This window comes from Mustela nivalis (assembly GCF_964662115.1).
Source record: "Mustela nivalis genome assembly, chromosome: 10".
NCBI lineage: Eukaryota > Metazoa > Chordata > Mammalia > Carnivora > Mustelidae > Mustela > Mustela nivalis.
The window spans coordinates 100,719,904-100,730,157 of NC_139029.1; positions in this window are offsets into that span (position 1 = coordinate 100,719,904).

Genomic DNA, 10,254 nt, shown 5'->3' on the forward strand with positions numbered 1-10,254 from the left:
CGGTGTAGGGTCTCAGGACAGTGGAGAGAAACACAGCTCGCTGAGCTGCTGCCCTCCCGGCCTCGTGTCCCCTGCTCCAGGACAGCATCACGCTGCCCACGTCGGACACAAGGAACAGCACTAGCACTGCTTAATAAATCACTTTCCGGGCACGAGTATTTGGAAACAGTTTGACTTTAAATGACATCTACATCATGAAGGAAACTAAAACTAGCAGTCTCTACTGCCATGACCCATTTGTTCTTCTAACTGGACTATCGGGGAGGGGAGATGGCTTGCCGAGACCATCCCGCCCACCCCATCACGGCCCTGTCGCTCTATGCTGGGAAAACATCTGTATCGCAACCAGGTCTGTAAGTGCACTTACATGAAGACCCACGTGTGTGCGTGCATGTGTATGTGTGTTTGTGTGTGCACATGTGGGCGTGCCCGGACCTTCACGCCCCAGGATCCTAGGAAGTTACTTAAGCTACTATATCTGTTGCTTACCTGAGACGGAAAGTGACCAATGCTTCCTGTCTTCGTGGGGGTTTCTTGGCCTGCACACGGATGCAGAAAGCAGGAAAGCCAAGCAGTGGGACCTTGGGGAGGGGTAGTCCTGGGGGTTGGTCCTGATCTGCACTCGCCCGCAACAGCCAGGTTTATACATCTTCCGGCTGATGGGCCACCACAAACGTGCCTTGGCTTCCTTCTGGGCTTTCCTCTCATTTCTCACCTCTGAACAGCTCTCTGGCTGCCTCTAGGCAGCTTTCCCCACCGCACAGCTTCTGCTTCTCGGAGCAGGAGCGTCGTGCCCACGCCCATCCCAGCCCCCTGCCTGTCCCACATCATTATCTCCCACTGTCAGCTTCCAAAGGCAAGCCCACTCTCCAGCTTTGTCTGTCTGGGTCAGAACAGTTCGAGGGGACTCTCCCAGGGCCCGGCGCGTCTTTTGAGACAAACCAAATCATGGGCCAGCCAAGGGGAGAGTGGTGCCTGGGGCAGATGCTCCATCCAACAGGGGCCAGCCTTGTGCAAAATGAAAGCTGTGGGCTATTTCCCAGAGTGAGGGGCTACGAGCAGGAGGCTGGCAGGACAACGCAGTGACAGCCACACCTGGCACACTCACTCACAGGTGACCCACAGCCAGACCCTGGGTCCTTCTCACCTGGGACACCACAGCAGTGCCTCAGCCCAATCCCCTGTCCCACACTGGGCCAGGACTGAAGCCTTGGGTTTGCCTGCATCTCTCTCTCTCTCTCCCCCTCAGCCTTTAGATTATTCCCTGATGCTCTCATTGCCCATCTTCATTATCTAGGTGACTCATTAACCAGACTGCAAAATCCTCAAGGCCAGGGAGGATCTCACCTTTCCTGCTATGACAAAGCCCTGAGTATAATATGATATGCAGGCCAGAGGCATGAATGAATGAACATACTAATTTAGGAAGGAAAAAAAGACTGACCAGATGAATTTCTGAAGCCAGATAGCCCACAGATCCCTGGGCACATGGAGTGTTCCTCTGCTCTGCTCTGGCCTCAGGCTGCAGGCAACTGAGCCCTCAGCAACCCCGGACACCCAAGCCTACAGGCTCCGAAGAAAAGTCTTCCTTGTCTCAGCTCATGCTCAGAGCCCACATGGAAAATTAACCATCTTGTTTGGTTACTGGGAATCAAGCCAAGCCCAGAAAGAAAGGGAACCAAGATATTAAGAAAAGACAAGCAGGGGTGGGGTAAGGGGACTCGGGGGGAGGCAGAGGGCCATGCTGGAGAGTCTGCAGCACAGCCCAAAGCTGGGCCGGTGCTCCGGGCCGATGGCTACCCCAGCTCTGTGCTCTCGGCCAGTCTCTCATCAGTGCTACCTTTCACCCCTGTCCTCCTTCCTGCCTCCAAGGGGCACTGAGAAAGTCAGATGCAGTCACCAACGTAAGATGGGTGTCGTTGGCATCGTCATTGTCCCTACAAGCCCGAACTCATGCCCGTGTGGCCCCGAGTCTCTCCGGCTCTGCTCTCTAGGATAGCCATGCTCACCCAGACATACGTGTCGGAAACACAGACAGTGGGGAGAAATCAAAACAAGACCCTGGGGCGCCTGGGTGGCTCAGTGGGTTAAGCCGCTGCCTTCGGCTCAGGTCATGATCTCAGGGTCCTGGGATCGTGGGATCGAGTCCCGCATGGGGCTCTCTGCTCAGCAGGGAGCCTGCTTCTCTCTCTCTCTCTGCCTGCCTCTCCGACTACTTGTGATTTCTCTCTGTCAAATAAATAAATAAAATCTTTAAAAAAAAAAAAAAACAAGACCAAACAGTCATGTGTGTGGATAGATCATGTGTCAAATGAAGATAAGTGGTTGTTTATCTAGAACACAAGACTGTTTACAGGGTGAAGCCCATGTTCTGAGCACACAATTGCCTTGAAAGGAAGCGTGGGAGGGGGAGTCATAGCAAGCCACCATCCTGGGTTCAGGTGACCCTGTGCGCCATGCCCCACGGATTTTCAAAGCAGCCTTGATATTGTTATTTTCTCTTCTGCAGAGAAGGGAACCGAACACGTGAGAGAATGGAGGCTTGAACCCAGGGTCTGTCGGAGTTCAAAGGTAGAAGCTGTTCACTCCAGGAATCCTGGAGATTTTCCAGGCCAGCCACCTTTCAGAGAGGTATGGGCAAACCACGGTGGGCTCCTCTGGTGAAAGACGGCTGGCCATGCCTTGGGGCAGCACAGACCATGCTTGTGGATGGCTGGGACCCTAAGAAACACAGCCGTCCCCCAGCACTACTGAGGGGTCACATTCACCCCTGGGGAAGTGATACCACCCCAGTCTCCCTCCACACTTTGTACCAAGGGACCTGCCTCAGTCCCCAGAGTAGCCTGAACAACCCACTTTTCATGACTGCCATTCAGATCCCAAGCAGCACATTCTGTTTCATGAATGGCCCTTGTTTTCAAGAACGAGAACACCCATGATCTAAACACTTAAACCAAAATGAACAAACAGCAAAACCACCCAGGAAAGGACTAGTGACCCAGCATGGCAGGATCTAATTGTCTCCCCAGCAGCCAAAGAGAGGTTGGTGACTTGTGAATCCGTCTTCTCTTTGGGGCCTTGGCGAGACACCCACACTCATAAACTGGGCTCCTCAGCCTTTTCAAAAGATCTTAAGGCTGAAGTCCCGCGCTTCTTCCCATGAAATCAGGCATCTTGGGGTGGGCAGGTAAGCCCAATGGTGAGGAGAGTGCAAAGCTGGAAAAGCCAGACAAGGGAACTTCCAAGGGGTAGCGGGATGCACTTCATGCTGGGGCCCACAGACTCCATCCAGCCATGGCCCTGTGTATTGTGTGCGCCTGGAGTTTATCATTAGCAAATCCATTTGCATGGAGTTGGCTTGTTTTTGCTCAGTCAACCAGCACCTCCTACTTTTCAAATACGTGGAAAATAATGAAAATGCTTGAATAACTAGGATGACTTCTCCCCCCCGCAAAAGCTTCCCCTGAAAAGATGTCTGGAACCCACAAAGAATGGTCAGATAAGAAATGAGTGGGGACCCATTCAAGACCAAACTGCAGGACCGCTGGTCCCCTCCCAGAATCTGGCAAGCCCCCTCAGGCCCCCAGCCTGCTCCCCTCGAATGACCCAGGCAGAGGAACTTTCCATCAAGGCGGGACCTGACTCAACCTCTCCCAAACAAACCAGACACCAGCCACCAAACTGTCAGCACAAGAGTTTCCATAATGAGAAGCTTCCAGGAAAGCCCCATAAAACCTTTACTGTAAATTCAATAAACTGGATTTCCAACATGGTGGCTGGGCTGGAGAAGCCTGGGGCCACATGCCACCCTCCCCCCCCCCCCCCACCATCTCTGCACACACAGAAGTAGGCCATTCCAGCTCTCAGAGAGATGCAGCCCCACCCTTCCCCAAGTTGGCGTCCCCATGCTCTCCCCCTGCTGGCCACACTGCCAGAGCAGCACAGGCCAGGCGTATGAAGAGCCCCAGGGAGAGACTCTCCACACAGTGCTCAGCCACTCACGGGGTGTGGAAATCCAGCCCTCAGATCCCCTCGAGCACACCCAGGTGCTTCAAGGACTTAGCTCCCTGATGCTTGTCAGAGCCCCTCATCTGCCTTTTCTGTGTCCTATACCACTAGCCCATCAAGAAACTAGCGAGCCATCTAAGACCGTACAAAGGAAACACACGCCCTGAGTCACTGAATCCAGATCCAGACGACACTTGGCCCAGGGGGACAGAGTCGCAGCATTTCTCCCCGTCGAAAACCTCACCCTGCACCACGGTTCTCAGCTGGATGCCTCACACCACCCCCACATGGAGACCCCAATGTTCCTGTCCACACAGCTTTCTCCCAAACACAGTCTCACTCTGCCCTCCCATGGCTGGGTCATGCAGAGGGATCCAACAATTGCAGAGGGGTGCAGGTGACCCAGCCGGGGCTCTGCGTGGACATGCAGAGGCACAAATCTGGGGCCTCCAGCTCCGTGCCCAGCCCACCACCACACCAGGGCAGGGAGGGACCAGGAAGGGTCACAGCAGAGTGTGAGTGGACCGCAGAGGTGATGGCTATCTTGGCAGGAGCCAGGAAATCTGGGTTTGATCAGAAAGTCTCGCTCAAAGCTTGAGCAGGGCTCAGACTTCAGGGATTCTCCAACTCCACACTTGCACTGTACAGATGAAGAAACTGAGGCACAGAGAGATAAAGCAACTTGCCCAAGGTCCTGCATTCATTCCTTCACACAATCAAGAAGCCACCTAGGGCCAAGCACAGTGCCATGAGACCTCACTCCCCAGCACCTCCCACCCCTGGGATAACGCAGCAGGGCCCCATGCGGTGTGTGAGGCACGAGACTACAGGGCAGCACACAGTCCAGCAGAAGTCTCCCAGACTCCTGGGAGACGGAGGTCTATGTGGGCCTAAGCCGACACCTCCCCTCCTGACCCTGAGCCTCTGCTTTGCACAACAGACGCAGTACTACCTACCTTCTGCATCCCACCACCCTGTTGACGGCAAGTGTCAAATGAGATCACATGTAAACCTGTGAATCACTACCTAAGATAGGAAGGGAGGAAGAGGTCACAGAGAATAGGTTAGCTCCGGGAGGCCAAAACAGCTCCAGCATCCCCTTAGGAACAGAGATGCATGGGCCAGGTTCCCACAGAGCACCTGGGCATCATCAGATCAGGTATCCTGACTCACTGGACCCCTGCCATCTGAGGCAGCCTCTCCGGAGGCTGAGACTTCCCAGCCTGAGCCGAGTCCCCGATGCCTCCAAGAGTGGGCAGAAAGTGAAAGGCACAGTGTGCCTGTCTCCTCCCCGCAGGCCACAGGGTTTCATATTCCTTCCCTGCCTCAAGAGGACCGCAGAATCTCCTCTCCCTCCCGCCCCCACTCTGCAGACACTTGGGGTGTGGATTTTTTTTCCACATCTTTTCAAGCTGCTTTTTTGGGAAACTATTTTCCTCTAGTCCTGGACCAAGGACAAACGAGTCAGCACTTGCCGTTGTGAGAGCGGAGGGCAGCCAGGCCTTTGCCTGGAGGCCTGCGGGGCACCGCGCAGTCTGTACTTTTCCATGAATGGAGGGAAGGGGGCAGCAGCAGGGGCGGCCTCCCTGGGAATGATGCCTAAGAGACCTAGCAACCCCGGGGAATTCCCAGTTGGCTTCGGGGAACTCACTCCAACCTGATCCAGCTGTGGCTGAGGCCCCGATGAGAGTGGGGGTCCAGACTTGGAACCCTGCTCTAAAAGCAGGAGGTATCTCAGCCTCCCCCACCTCAGGCTTCTCTCCCTGCTGGTCCTGCGTGGCAGTCTGTCAGCCTGGGTTTCTGGCCTCGGCGTAGCTGCCTTCCAAGCACCTACGCATTGTTCGCATGACTTCAGTACCCCCAGCTTTAGGGCTGGTTCGGCCTCCCCGGTAACCTGGGGGGGTGAATCTCGGCCGTCCCAATCCCAGAGTCAGATGGAGAACGTGAACTCCTGCGGCAGCCAACAGACCACGATGACGGTCTGTCTCAGGGGACACAGTGTCTCAGGGGACACAGGCCACGTGCAGAAGAGGTTAAACACACGGAGGTTGGGGTCTGACCTACTTGAGCTCCATCGGCCCTGCCGCTCCCGGCTGCTGTTACTTCTCTGAGCCTCAGCCTCCTCGGCCATGAGACGACGGATGGGTCTTACCTCAGAGAAGTGTAGGTCGCATTTAATTAAGGTGACGCATATGAAAAGTACTTGTGCCGGATACAAAATCGGAGAGGTACTGTAATTATGAACAGGCTGGGTCGGCCGGGATATACTAGCTGCCCATCCTCTTGGGCTGGAATTATGCCCTAGGGAGGATGGAAGAGAGGCCCGCAGAGCAGCATGGGACACTCCCCCCATGACGAGCCACTTGGACAGCTGGGTTTCTGTGACGAAGGCCTGCAGTGGAGGAAAAGGGGTTGCCTCTAATCTGTTCCCTGGAGAACTCAGGGAAACTGGAATCTGCAGGGGGGTGGCCCACAAGCATCCTTCGGAAGTGGCACCCCACACCCTAGGCCCAGACATGCCCATCTTCCTGCTGGGCTTGCTCCCGGGGACATAATGGGCTTCTCTCCATTCCCCAGCAGGGCCCTTCAGGTTCCTGTCCCCTCACCGATATTCAGGTCTTTCCGCCCAGTCTGGAAGAAAATCACCATGTGACGCTCTGTGCTTCCTGAGTGCTGATTGACAAGGCAATATGTATGGGGTGAGCATTCCAATCACGCTACAATTATCATACAAGTATTTCCCAGCGGTTGGAAAACGATATGCCAAGAAGGCTATATTGCAAGGTTAAGAGCGATTACCTATTGTGTTCAGGCAGTGGGATTCAAGGTTTTTATTTTCCACTTTGTGTTTTTCTGTGTGTTGCAAATGAACACTATGTGGGTTTTATTTTCACAGAATATCATTAGTTTGTTTTTTAAAAATAATAAAATTCATCCCTGGCTTTTCTTTAAGTTTTTATCCAAATTCCAGTTTAGTTAACATACAGTGTAATATCAGCTTTAGGTGTACGTTTAATGATTCAACACTTTTTTACGTCACCCAGTGCCATCATGACAAAGGCCCTCCTTAATCCCCTTCACCTGTTTCACCTGTCTCCCACCCCCTTCCCTCTGGAACCATCAGTGTGTTCTCTAGAGTTAAGAGTCTGTTTCCTGGTTTGTCTCTCTCTTCTTTCCCTATGATCATTTTGCTTCTTAAATTCCACATATGAGTGAAATAATGTGGTATTTGTCTTTCTCTAACTGACTTATTTTGCTTAGCATAATACTAACTCCATCCACATCATTGCAAATGATAAGGTTTTGTTCTTTTTAAGGATGATGATATTACATTCCATAATTATGCCACGTCTTCTCTATCCATTCATCTATCAGCAGATACTTGGGCCATTTTCCATCATTTTGCTATCATAAATAATGCTGCTATAAAGATCGGGGTGCACGTATCCCTTTGAATTAGAATTTTGTATTCTTTGGGTAAATACCGAGTAGTGCAATTGCTGGGTTATTGGGTAGTTCTATTTTGAACATATTGAGGAACCTCCATACTGTTTTCCAGAGTGGCTGCACCAGTTTGCATTCCCACCAACAGTGTAAGAGGGCTCCCCTTTCTCTGCATCCTCACCACTACCTGTTGTTTCTTGTGTTGTTGATTCTAGCCATTCTGACAGGTATGAGGTGATACCTCATTGTGTTTTTGATTTGCATTTCCCTGATGATGAGTGATGTTGAGTATCTTTTCATGTGTCCATTGCCCATCTGGATGTCTTCTTTAGAGAAATGTCTATTCATGTCTTCTGTCCATTTTTAATTGGGTTATTCATTTTGGGGGTGTTGAGTCTTTTAAGTTCTTTATATATTTTAGATACTAACCCTTTATCAAGTATGTCATTTGCAAATATCTTCTCCCATTCTATAGATTACTTCTTAGTTTTATTGCTTGTTTCTTTCACTGGGCAAAAGCTTTTTAATTTTGATAAAGTACCAATAGCTTATTTTTGATTTTGTTTCCCTTGCCTCAGGAGACATATCTAGTAAGAAGTTGCTATGGCCGATGTCAAAGAGGTCACTGTCTGCATTCTCCTCCAGGATTTTAATGATTTCCTGTCTCACATTTAGGTCTTTCATCCATTTTTAATTGGCCCTTGTGTTTGGTCTAAGAAAGCGATCCAGTCTCATTCTTTTGCATGTAGCTGTCCAGTTTTCCCAACACCATTTGTTGAAAAAGCTGTCTTTTGCCCATTGGATAGTCTTTCCTGCTTTTTTGAAGATTAACTCATCATATAGCTGTGGACCCATTTCTGAGTTTTCCATTATGTTCCATTGATTTATGTGTCTATTTTTTTGTGCCAGTGCCATATGGTTTTGATTACCATAACTCTGTAATATAGCTTGAAGTCTTGAATTGTGATGCTTCTAGCTTTGCTTTGCTTTTTCAAGGTTGCTTTGGCCATTTGGGGTTTTGTGGTTCCATGAAAGTTTTAGGATTGTTTATTCTAGCTCTGTGACAAATGCTGGAGGTATTTTGATAGGGATTGCATCAAATGTGTAGATTGCTCTGGGCAGTGTAGACATTTTAACAATATCTGTTCTTCCAGTCCATAAGGATGGAATGTTTTCCCCTTGTGTCATCTTCGGTTTCTTTCATTAGTGTTCTACAGTTTCCAGCATATAGATTGTTCACCTCTTTGATTAGGTTTATTCCTAGGTATCTTATGGTTTGGGGTATAATTGCAAATGGGATCAATTCCTTGATTTCTCTTTCTGCAGCTTCATTATTGGTGTGGAGACATGCAACAGATTTCTGTATGTTGGCTTTGTATCCTGAGACTTGACTGAATTCCCATCACTTGCTTTTCTTTTCTTTCTTTCTTATTTTTTTTAATTCTATTTCCTAATCATTTTTAAAAAATATTTTACTTATTTATTTGCCAGAGAGAGAAAGAGAGAGAGAGAGAGCACAAGAAAAAGGAACAGCAGGCAGAGAGAGAAGCAGGCTCACCGCTGAGCAAGGAGCCTGATGCAGGACTTAATCCCACGACCTTGCACTAATATAACCTTCTTGTGTTATATACCTGAATATGTGTTGGCTGTGGCAGATTGTATTTTGCTAAGATGACCTCAACAATATTTCCCACCTACAAGCCCTTTTTCCAAGATGACGTTGATAATTCTCCCATCAAAGCCTATGTTCTTTTCTTGAACCTGGACAGATCTTTGGGACGCCTTCAATCAGCAGAGTATGATGAAGGATATGTTGTGTGACTTCCAAGGGTAGGTCAAAAACTGCTGTGAGCTTCATCTCACTCTGCTGCAGTGCTTGCTCTAGGGGAAGGTTGGTGCCAGAGAAGCAGTCCCACTGCCCTGAGGCCACCATGCTGTGAGGAAGCCCAAACGGGCCCAGGCTGAATGACACATGGAGAGTTCTTAAAACCATCCAAAGAAGAGAATGCTCGCAGCTGCTTCACACCCCCACCATCCCAGCACCAGTCACGCTGACTGCAACTTCCCCAGAGACCCTTAGCTAGGGAGGCCAAGCCCAACCCTTCCTGAATCCACAAGAGACAGAAACTGATTGTCCTTTCAAGTTTGAGGGCAGTGTGTTATGCAGCAACAGGTAACCAGAACAGAGTCTGGTACCTGTAAGTGGTATGCTGCCTTCACAAAGCCAAAAACACTTGGCAGTGGCTTTGTAACTGGCAGGTAGTTATGACTTAGAAGGACCGGAGATTCTGTCCATAGTGAAGCCTGATTGCCTCTAGGACTCTGTCAGTGTGGGCTCAAAGGAAAACATGATGGGAAGCTGGAGGACAGGGTACTCTTTCTCTGCTGTGGCACAAATTCCGGTAACACGTTCGCCTGCAGTAAGGTGGAAACTAGGACCCGTAACAAACTAACTTGATGATCTGTGATTTGCAGGCAGAATATTGGCAGGGCCACCTGGCCACACTTCAGTTCCTGTGACTCAGTGTGAGTGGAGAGAGACGAAAGAAAGGATGAACTGATATACATAATGGAGTGTCTGAAAATGGAACTTGCTCACCTCCAACTTGTCCACCATCAACGATCCTCATATTAAGAAATGCACCAGGGACGCCTGGGTGGCTCAGTTGGTTAAGCAGCTGCCTTCGGCTCAGGTCATGATCCCAGCGTCCTGGGATCGAGTCCCACATCGGGCTCCTTGCTCAGCAGGGAGCCTGCTTCTCCCTCTGCCTCTGCCTGCCATTCTGTCTGCCTGTGCTCGCT